The sequence below is a fragment of the Quercus lobata genome, chromosome 3 (assembly GCF_001633185.2).
Source record: "Quercus lobata isolate SW786 chromosome 3, ValleyOak3.0 Primary Assembly, whole genome shotgun sequence".
NCBI lineage: Eukaryota > Viridiplantae > Streptophyta > Magnoliopsida > Fagales > Fagaceae > Quercus > Quercus lobata.
This window is the reverse complement of record NC_044906.1, coordinates 45,093,981-45,104,699: the sequence shown is the minus strand read 5'-3', so window position 1 is coordinate 45,104,699 and position 10,719 is coordinate 45,093,981. Positions and strand designations below refer to the sequence as shown.

Genomic DNA, 10,719 nt, shown 5'->3' with positions numbered 1-10,719 from the left:
ATACATATTTCTATAATTGAGATGGGTCACATGATCTAGTGCTAATTGTGTATGTCATGGTTGAATTGATCATTGAAGCTTCACATTAGACTACGGACTATCTCATTGTTGATATCCACACACAACACACAAGTTTATGTTCAATAAATGTCATATTCATTTGTGTGATTGTACTTGATGAAACGTGTTTTCACATGCTCAATCTCTGTTAATTCAAGCATAAAAAGATTTTTAAGTGTTTTAGGTGTTTTTGGAAAGTATTTTGTTTGAAAAATCTGAAAATTTCAAAAATCCAGTTTTGCCCTGTTTTGGCGGCTCAGTCGCGGGTATGTCAAGTTGCGAGCCTCAGTCGTGTCTTCGCGGGTCATTTTTGGCGACTTGTTCGCGAGTGGAAGGTCCAGTCGCGAGGGTTACTCAGAGATTTTTGCGACTCAGCTCGCGACTCACTCGCGGGTAGACCTTCCAGTTGCGAAAAACACTTAGAAAATTTTTTCAAATTTTTGTCCTTGAGTGTTTTGGCAGCTTAAACTGGCGACTGTGTGACGACTTAATCAAGTCGCGAAAAACGCGTGTTTGGCAGAAATAGGAGCAGTTTTTAAATCTTTTTCAGTTTTCCCTCGAACATTTGTGACTGTTCATCTTCTTCCGAAACTATCTCCTTCCCAAACACTCCGTGAATCCATTTTCAAATCTCATTGGTGCTTCATTTCTTGTCCAAATCATCAAGAAAAGGTATGGGTTTTGCTTTTTCAATCTCATTTTCCCTATTTCATGGATATTTCTATTACCGTTTGGATTGATATTGCATTCAAAACATTTATCTCTTTGTGTGATGGGTATGGCGTGTTTTGTTTGCTATTGTTCACATCTGTTTTCATGTTGAGTGGTCACTTTGTGTTTTTTCATTGTTCTGATGTTTGCCTGTTGTTGAGTCTGAAAATCTTTTATTAAATGGGTTTGGTATTTATTTGACTTGCTCATTTTACTTGCTTGTGTGTTGATGTTGGATTTCGGTATTGGGCTACTGAGTTTTTATGATAACATAATGTGTGTCTCTCAACCATGTGCCCTAGTTTGGATGCTTTGTTACTTCATTTTGAAATATTTTCCCATGTTCATATCTCTTGTGGAGTGTTTTATGTTATCTGCTCTTAATGTTCGAATGCTGTATCTGTTTGCATATCATGGTCATGGTAACCTGTCTCATTGACAGTTTTTGTTCGTGTTTTGTCTCTCTATGCCTTTGTGCATTATCACCATTTTGCTGCACCTGTCATTTTGTGCTCCTTTGTATTGTTGGAAGTTTGGTTGGGTCTGCACTATCTTCAGTTTGAATTTATGTATTGAAATATTTTTTTGCACTGAATCTTGTTGATATTTATCTTGTGTGGTACTGTTGTTGGTTCTTTGTTGTGGGCTTGTTCTCTTGTAGATGTCTCGTCGATCTTCCAGGGGTAAAGACATTGTTGCTGACGATCCAGCAACACCAGTTGCTAAAAGGACTCGACTATCATCACAGGCATCTCAAGACCCCAGTGAGGATAGGTTCAAAACTCCGCTTACCTCACACGTCTACTCAAACATTTTTGACAAGTCAACTACTATAGTGGAACGGATGGTGGAGTTTAACACCTTAGGGACAACCTTTATCCCTCGAATCTTTGAGAAACGAGATTGGGCAAACTTGTTCGGGAACTTTGATGATCCAATGGATGAGCTGGTTAAAGAATGCTTCTCCAATGCAATTGATCTTGGAGTTCAACTCATTTTCTGGGTCAGAGGAACAGAGTTTAGCGTTTCCCCAGACTCCATCACAAATCTTCTCGGTATCACCAGACCTCAAAATGTGGATCTAACTCCTTACGATGAACGAACTCCAGAGGTTGAAGAAATTCTACAAATCCTAGGATCCGATCATGAAGTATCCAGTGCGGGAACATCCATCAGCACCGCAAAGTTTGCACCAGAGCTGACCACACTGAAGTTGATCATGTTCACCAATCTCTACCACTGTCCAACACTACATTCATCAATCTTGAGAGAGCTCTATTCCTTTGTGATCTTATTACAGGAGCCCCCATTGATATATGTGCTCACATCTACTACACCTTGAGGAAGACCGCGTGTCGAACTGCAGCTCGAGGAATTATTCCATTTTGCAGTCTCATCATGAAGCTCATTCTTCGTGAAAGCATTATTGCTCCTGCAGATGGAAAAATGTTGATCCGTCAGCATCCTATTTCCATGTTCACTCTTCAAGCTAGCAGAAGTCACTCCTCTAAAACACCAAGGAGTGCTCACATCTCTCCGGTTACTCCATCTGCCCCTGAATCAGAGACACCTGCACATACCACATCTACTTCGCGGGCTGTTTCTGACACTTCACAGGCTAGTATTCCGCAAGCACAGACTGCTCCTCATACTGATAGAGTCGGCAGTGTACTTGAGCATATTCAGAAACGCATTGATGAGCTTGTGACACTTCTCTACTCCACAAACAACCATGTACAAATGCGTCTCGAGACTATGGAGAATCAGCTAGATGCTATTCAACAAAAGTTGGAAGAGAGCCTTTAGCTATTTGTGACAAAAAGGGGGAGAGCATTCAGTAAGGAGGAGAAAGTTCAAAGGGAAGTGTGCATAGTGATAGGGGGAGTACACAAATACTTTTGTCATACTTTTGCTTTAAGTCTTATTCTCTAAACTTATAGGTTTAGGTTTATGTTTGTTGGACTATTTAATGTTTATATGGGTTTGATACACTGTGTTTTTGGTGTATAATTGTTTCTAACTCATATCTTACCTTATACTCTTGGTTTAAACTTTAATATATTTTGATGATGTTATTCAGGATGTTTTGTGTTTGTACCCATGTGCTTTTGTAAGCTTTTAAGGTTAATGTTTTATGCATAGGTTTGTAGGCTTTATGGTATGTACCTTGCTTAATGCAGCCTTTATGCTATGTTGAAATTAGTACTTTAATCTAAATGTCTTGCATTTTGATTTATGTACTGTCACTCTTGTGCCCTTATAGGATTGTTCCTAGATGCATATACCTTGTGTACTATGCATTGGTTGAGTGTTGAGCATACAAGTATCTTGTCTTGTGCTTATTAACTTGTATGTCCTTGTGTTCATTCCAAGTGTGAATGAGCACTGTGATCACTACCTTGTGGTGTTCACTTGGTTGATTAAGCCATGGTTTGTTTCTTAACTCCATCTTTGCTTGATCACATATTGCCTGTTTCATATGCTTTTTATGATTTTCTACTTACAATGATCATGGTGTATTGTTGTGTTTCAGGAATATTATGTTCATATGATTCAAGTGCTTCACAGCTTCTAGAGTTAGGTGTGAGTGAGTTTTGTTCAACTGTTCCCAACTCACATGTTAAGTCTAGAGTCTGTTTTAGGATTTTGTCACGGAATAGCCAAAGGGGGAGATTGTAAGGTTGAATTTATTCAACCATCTAACTGGCTTTATTCCGTGCCAAATTTGCTTGTAATTCAGCATTTAGTAACCCTGTATTTAGGTGGGTTTGATGTAAGGGTAGTGAGTGAGATAGAGTGAAGATTGCTCAAGAGTGTGCAAGAAAACAAAGACTCGCGGCTGGGCCTCGCGGGTGACTCGCGGCTTCAAGCCGCCAGACGCAGCACACGTGCCAAGCATGCTGGAAGGTGAACAGTCATGCAAGCTAGAGCACTACAGGACAAAACAGGACAACTGGCCATACGGTTATCTCGCGACTGGATCTCGCGACTTAGTCAAGCCACGAGCCACCCCTGTTTTGTAAAACCTGACATTTCACATTCCTCTCCCACTCCAGTATAAATACCCCTTTTACCCACGATTGTGAGAGAGTTTCCAGAGAGAATTTTGAGAGAGAAACCTTAAAGAAAAACAAGATTGATTCACCCACAATCTATACCTTAGAGTCTCTTCAAATTCCTCAACTTTCTTCCTCTCCATTGTAAAATCCTTGAGAGGCATTATACCAAACCTGGTTCTCACCATCATCATCACTGTGAGACAGCTGTTTGGATTTCTGGGAAGCAGTTAGGAAGGAACCAATCTTCATTGGTTGATGCTACGGTCTAGTAGCGGAATCCGGGAAGCTAGAAAAGAAAAAGGTTCAGCGCAACCTCGTTGGAGCAAGAAGCTTGGAGGGCTTAGGTGCACTGGGTAGATTAGGCTTGGAGGGTCTATTGCTGTCCATGTATCCCAACTGTATTTTCTAGTGGATTGTTTACCGCTTGGAGGGCGGCGGAGAGGTTTTACGCCGAGGGCTTCGGTTTCCTCTTCGATAACACATCGCGTGTTGTCTTTGTGTTTGCATCTTCCTTCCTCTCTATCTTTGCCTTTATATTATCTTTTATGGATTGTGTTTTGTTTCGGCTTAGATAGTTTTTACCAATTTCATATTATAGCATATGTTAAGTTTCCGCACACTAGTTATTTGACATATTGCTTGAATTGGTTAAGTTGTATTTTGGGAGTCTAAACGTTCAAAGGTGTTTTTACACGTTTTTGAACTTTCAAACACTCTTGAACGTTTAGACCCCCAAATTACAAATTACCAATTCAAGCTTTATATCAAACAATTAATATGCGGAACATGAACCAAAAGCTTAATATAGAATTGGTAAACAATCTATACCAATTAAAATCATATCCACAGCAGAAAATAAAAGGCAAAGATAAAGGGAAGAGAGATGCAAACACAAGAACAATACACGATGTGTTATCGAAAAGGAAACCGAAGCTCTCGGCGTAAAACCTCTCCGCCGCCCTCCAACCGGTAAGTAATCCACTAGAAAATGTAGTTGGGATACAAGGACAGCAATAGACCCTCCAAGCCTAATCTACCTAGTGCAACTAAGCCCTCCAAGCTTCTTGCTCCAACGAGGTTGCGCTGAACCTATTTCTTTTCTAGCTTCCCAGATTCCGCTACTTGACCATAGTATCAACCAATGTAGATTGGTTCCTTCCTAACTGCTTCCCAGAACACCAAACAACCCTCTCATAGTAATGGATATGGTGAGAAAAGGTTTTGGTAAAATGCCTCTCAAGGGTTTAACAATGGAGAGGAAGAGAGTTGAGGAATTTGAAGAGACTCTTATGTAAAGATTGTAGATGAATCAATCTTATTTCACTCTAGAGTTTCTCTCTCAAAATTCTCTCTGGAAGCTCTCTTTCTTTTGTGGGTATAAGGGGTATTTATACTGGGGTGAGAAAGGAATGTGAAACATTAGGTTTTTCAAAACAGGGTTGGCTCGCGGCTTGGCCTTGCAGCTTGACTGAGTCGTGAGATCCAACCGCGCGATAACAGAACGACCAGTTGTCCTATTTTGTCCTATAGTGCTCCAGCTAGCATGACGCTTCAACTTCTGGCATGCTCGGCACGTGTGCTGCTTCTGGCGGCTTGCAGCCGCGAGTCACCCACGAGATCCAACTGCGAGACTCTATTTTCTTGCACACTCTTGAGCATTCAACACTCTATCTCACTCACTACCCTTACAACAAACCCACCTAAATACAGGGTTACTAATTGTTGAAATACAAGCAAATTTGGCAAGGAATATAACCAACAAGATGGTTGAATAAATTCAACCTTACAGCTTCTTCCAATACTTCCCAGCAGCACCAAAACCTCACTTTACACTCAGGATGGGCATGGTAAGTATTTGGGCTATCAACCTCTCAAGGATTTGGAAATTGAGAGGTAGGAGTTGAGGAAAACCACAATGGATTGTGTAGTGAATTGTAGGTATAACAATCTCTCACTCTCAAGGGTAGTGGCTAGGGTTTTCTCTCTGAAAAGCACTCCTTAACATATGTGGCAAAATAGAATGTTTCGCAGGCATTTCATGGGAAGGCCTTACCCGCGAGACATTCACAAAAACCAGCAATCACCATCTATATAACTCTTCGCATTCTAGTCATGTGCTAAGCTCACGAAAATTTCTTTGGTCTTCAATTTGCCTTGAGTCTTCACACTCTCTCTCACACACAACTCTTACAATGAAATCCCACATAAAATACAGGGTACAAAAGATTGAACAAAATTGCAATTAAATTTGGCACGGAATTAAAGCCAACACAAATTAGTTGTAAATCACAACTTTACAATTAATAAGCATGTGGCTAGAAGATCAAACCATTGCGAATCTCTTAGGGTCATGATGTATACGATTGTGCAAAAATAGGACCACTAGATCCATAGATCTAAACCATATTCAATGAGTTGGAAGAAAACTAGTGAGGGATGAAAACTAGAGTGTACGATGAAAAACAAGTTCCAAATATGTATCCCACATTCTTGAGATTTCTGGGCATTCTCAAACGGCATGCAATACCATTTCTAGGGATGATTAGCAGTGATCACAGGCATCATCCACCAAAATTTGACGTCTCCTCAGGTTACTCTTTTTTGGCAACGCATCTCTACAAGACCTCCAAATAGAGTTTTTAACTTTATTAGGAACAAACAATCCCCAAATATGCTTCCAAACTCCACCGTCTTGGTTCGAATTTAGAGGAGCAAGACTGATTGAACTTTCTTTTTCAAGAAATCTACAACCTATCCTCACTATGTATGTGCCCAAAGGTGTGAAAGGCCAAACTAGCTTATCCTCAACATAGGAACGACATAAGGGAATACTCATTATCAACTCAACCTCATGAGGATTAAACAGACCTTGTAGGAGATTAACATCCCACTCCCTTGAAACCGGATCAATGAGATCAGAAACTTTAGCATCTTCGAACTTGCAACTAATGTAGATAAATTCTTGGATGATCACAGGATGGTAACTATGAATCCAGCCACACTCCAATGGAATCCCCATAGACAACTCTCCACTTTGCACCTTTTAAGAGAACATCATGGCCTTTTAAGATGCAGTGCAATGCATATGAACCTAAACTAGAATCAGAAGCCTCCATAATAGAGCAACTAGGGAAAAACTTGGATTTAAAAACCTGATAAAAGAGTGAGTCTTTGTTGTGTAAAAGTCTCCATGCTTGCTTTGCTAGTAGAGCTTCATTATAAAGAGATAGGTCTTTGAGCCCATACCTCTAACAGATTTTGATTGACATAGAGTTTCCCACTTAACCTTACGAACTTTCCTTCAGTCACCCTTCTGTCCCCACCAAAACTTTCTAATAAGGCTTTCAATATCATTACACAACCCCAGAGGGAGTTTGAAACAACTCATTGTGTAAGTGGGAATAGCTTGAACCACAGCCTTTATTAAAACTTCTCTTCCTGTTTGATATTTAGTTTGCTTGAAGGTAATACGACTTGAAAATTAAAGAAAAAATATAATTTTATTCAAAATAACGGTTATATAATAAATCTAAAAGTAATGAGGTTAGAACAAATGGGTTAATTCACTACACTTGTAGTGAGGAATAGGCAGCATGTATAAATGGGTTAAAAAATGGTTAATACTTAATAGGTACAATAAAAACACACTAAAAAACTAATGAGTTACACTTTGTGGCATGCCTGCCATTATAAATATAGACTTTCGACCATCTGCATAGTCCATTATCCTATGATCCAATGTTTTGTCTTTGTGTCATAGTTATGTTATAGATGTGAACTAAGAAATTAATATATTTAGCATAAAATTTTGCCAAACTACGAGCATCACATATATCGATATTCCATGACAGGTATGACCCATTATAGCAATGATAGAAATTCTCTTACCACTCCTTTAGCTGTTTTGAGCCTTAATCATACCAGCTCCGTACAACTTGTCGACATTGGCCACACCCAGAACATCAGCATCACACAAAGCACATTGTTCCTACAATTTACCAATCATGCAGGTTACAAACCCTTCAAAATATTTAACTTCAAGTACCTTAAGAAAACCTAAAAAAATTGAACCTAAACAATTCAAAATTCATATATTAAAAATTCCAAACGACTATAAAACTATAGAATTAGAACCCACAAATTATTTATACAAATCCAAAATATATAACCACAAAACAGATTAAGGGAGAAGAGGGATTACTCTCGAAAGAGTAATCCATGACCAATTAGTCCACAAAAGAATAAGACCTAAAATCAAATAAATCTTAATTAATATAAACTAGTCGCTAACCCGTGCGATGCACGGGATTCTTAAAAAGAAAAAAAATATTTGCAATTATCATTTGCTACACTAAATCAAAATGTCTCAAGACTCACTAATCAAATAATACAACTAAATGGAGAAGACCCAAGCATAACATAAAATCTTCACTAATTCAAATATTAAACATTGTCAAACCTAGTAAACAATGTGCTTGTGCCCAATAAAAAATTATAAAGACAAATAAGGGATAAAGAAATCCTGTATATCATCTCCATAAAAATACATACATGCCAAAAAGATTAATACCACTACCATAGGTCCATTGGCAATGAAGTTATTTTCATAGTTACATATATATTATGAATAAACAAATAATCAAATTGCAATAATGATCGCAATCTTATTTTCATAATAAATAAAAAGAATATAGTTACCAATGTCAAATTCTTTTGCTATGACTCAAAAAGAGTAAAGAACATAATACAACAAATCTGCATTATATAGAAGAGTACATCATATATTTATTCAACATAAAACATTGAGTTTTATAAATCTTCTTTGCTTGCTCACATTCCCAACCACATCTCTTGTGCTAAGATACCATAGATATTGCTTTTTCAAAATCATGAATAGACTTTGCCAATAAAGCCTTCTCCATGTCAAACCCTTTTGCTTTGCCTTGAAATAGTTCCTAGAAAACAGCTGCTTTACCCAAGTTAGGGGCTTTGAGAACAGAAGAAGAATTATAGTATCTGAGAAAGTGCGATAACCACAACATATTGGTGTTATTTTCATATATAACAGATAACGAAATGTGGAAACACCATTACTAAACAAAACCTATTCTTTAAACTCAGAAAGTATCATTAACAGGCAATTCTGTCAACTTCTTCTCTCTTTTCTTAAGGGGAAAAAAAATGCTTTTCACCTACCATAGGCAAAAAGACCATAATCCAAAGCTATACCCAAAATACAATTTAGGATAGTTAAGGACAACCAATATGAGAATCAACTTCAAAATAATTAAATAAGAAATAAAGACCACCATAGCTCAATTTTTAAAGTAGCTTTCCTCACAGACACATGCACAAGAAATCACTATATTAAACACATAAAGAAACCCATATTGGATTTCAAGAAAAATAAGACTACCCCAGATGTAAACTAACCTCAAATGTATCAAAATCATCATTATTGATAATAGTGAAACTCAACTCTCAGGACTGGAAGTCTAAAGCAAGCAACTTCGTTCGGACAAAAAGTACATCTCTCAATAATGTGGATCTTTTTTTAGGTGAGGAACGAACTATGTGCCTTCCTTATCTTGACGTTTGTCAAGAAAACCATATTGGGTGAAATGGGTCAGTATTAGATTTGTCAGTTTTGTAAAAAAGTTCGACTAAATTTAGCTAAGGAATTAAATCATTTTTACTTTTAACATAAGCTTCTCAACGAGTTTTAGGTGTGTGGATATAGTTAAGTATCTTTTTGAGGAAAGAGTGAGATAAGAGAAGGTGTGTGGATATAGTTAAGTATCTTTTTGAGGAAAGAGTGAGATAAGAGAATATAAATGCATGTACATTTATGAAAATTAATAAAAGGTGAAAACTTTTTGTGTGTGTGCAAGTGTTGCCATTGCTATTTTGCTGAGATTCCAAGTAGTGTGCAATGGGCTTAGCTTTGATTGAAAGTTATTCTCATGCCCACCAAATCTTTCTAACACAGGACTTTGATTTTGATGATGTTTTAAAAAAAAAGTTGAAGATTGAATATACTAAGTAGACATTAAACATAAGTTATTCCCTATTAAAATATTAAGTATAAGTTATTATACTTAAATGGCAGCCAACACAATTCAAAGCATACCACATCAATAATTATGTTTGTTCAACATTAAAACAATGCTAGAATGGAGGGGTATAAAGCATTTGAACCAAAATACACAGACGATTGAAAGCAATCACCAACCTTATTAGATCTTAGAATATCTATCAGTCCACCAGTGTGCTTCTGATCAATGGCCATGTGATAAGGAGAGGACCTTGTAGCCTCCTCTAAGTCAAATGGATTGTCTATGCACGTGGCAGCTGTAAGCAGTGTAAAAGTTCAAATATGTGTGTATAAACACCCTTGAACGTTTAGACCCCCAATTTACAACTTAACCAATTCAAGTATTATGTCAAACAACTAGTGTACAGAAAATGAACATAAGCTATAATATAGAATTGGGAAAACTATCTAAGCCAAATTAAAATCACAACCCACAACAGATAATAAAAGGCAAAAATAAAAGGGAAGGAAGATGCAAACACAAAGACAACACGCGATGTGTTATCGAAGAGGAAACCGAAGCCCTCGGCGTAAAACCTCTCCGCCGCCCTCCAAGCGGTAAACAATCCACTAGAAAATGTAGTTGGGATACATGGACAGCAATAGACCCTCCAAGCCTAATCTACCTAGTGCAACTAAGCCCTCCAAGCTTCTTGCTCCAACGAGGTTGCGCCGAACCTTTTTCTTTTCTAGCTTCCCGGATTTCGCTACTAGATCGTAGCATCAACCAATGTAGATTGGTTCCCTCCTAACTGCTTCCTAGAAAACCAAACAGCCCTCTCACAGTGATGAATA

At 37.8% G+C, this 10,719-nt stretch overlaps 1 long non-coding RNA gene across 2 annotated transcripts; it reads right to left on the bottom strand.

Annotated features, from left to right (window-relative positions):
• Positions 1 to 8,567: 8,567 nt before the first annotated feature.
• LOC115978972 lies at positions 8,568 to 10,182 on the bottom strand. Of its 2 annotated transcripts, none has more exons than XR_004088908.1 (2): positions 10,063 to 10,182; positions 8,568 to 8,796 (listed from the first exon to the last, which is right to left on the bottom strand). It is a non-coding gene; the product is annotated as an uncharacterized LOC115978972 (long non-coding RNA). The 2 variants fall into 2 exon arrangements; XR_004088907.1 differs by having other exon boundaries at positions 8,568 to 8,785.
• Between the last annotated feature and the right edge of the window lie 537 nt (positions 10,183 to 10,719).